At 28.1% G+C, this 595-nt stretch overlaps 1 protein-coding gene across 1 annotated transcript in view; it reads right to left on the bottom strand.

Annotated features, from left to right (window-relative positions):
- The window catches only part of LOC139954968 (uncharacterized), a 4,957-nt gene extending 4,955 nt beyond the window's left edge, over positions 1–2 (bottom strand). Inside the window, exon 1 of the mRNA XM_071955042.1 lies at positions 1–2. This exon is cut by the window's left edge and continues 151 nt beyond it. The gene's annotated coding sequence lies outside the window, so the exon portion shown is untranslated.
- Between the last annotated feature and the right edge of the window lie 593 nt (positions 3–595).

Raw genomic sequence — 595 nt, 5'->3', positions numbered from 1 at the left:
CACTTTCATAATGAGTGGCAAATTATTAGCATATCATGAAAGAGCTATATATAATCAGAAGTGATTAAGTTGATCGAATGATCTACGGTATATTAAAGGAGACATTGCAATTTAAAACATTCTTAAAAGTTGGTGAAAGACGTCAACTTACATGAGTACGATAGTATATGCAACCAAAGGATTTAGAGTATACACTGTACATGTTGACTGATGGTCTACTGATTGTTTACTGCGTCTATCTTTATATCCTTGACTTTTGTTCAAAAATAAATTTAAATTATAAGTATCGTGTGTATATGATCTCTGCTATAGGAATTAATTTGTTAGAATTGCCAAATATCTAAGGTACTTGGACACATCCTGTACACTTTGTTTTATTTTCTTAATCTCTTAAACATTTATATGGCGTAACTTGTATTCTTGATGTTTTTTAGTGCTATAATACTTTCATCCTAATTATACTTTTTATGAAAATTTATATTGGAATAAAGATGGATAAATAAATGTACAGTGTTGATTTTTCTTTTTCAATTTAAAGCAAACCTTTCAACTATTTGGTTATAAATGTCCTCAAATCAGTTCCATAAAATAATAC

Source organism: Apostichopus japonicus, chromosome 17, assembly GCF_037975245.1.
Source record: "Apostichopus japonicus isolate 1M-3 chromosome 17, ASM3797524v1, whole genome shotgun sequence".
In the NCBI taxonomy this organism is placed as follows: Eukaryota; Metazoa; Echinodermata; class Holothuroidea; order Aspidochirotida; family Stichopodidae; genus Apostichopus; species Apostichopus japonicus.
The sequence above is the reverse complement of the archived record's forward strand: the minus strand, read 5'-3'. Positions and strand labels throughout refer to the sequence as shown.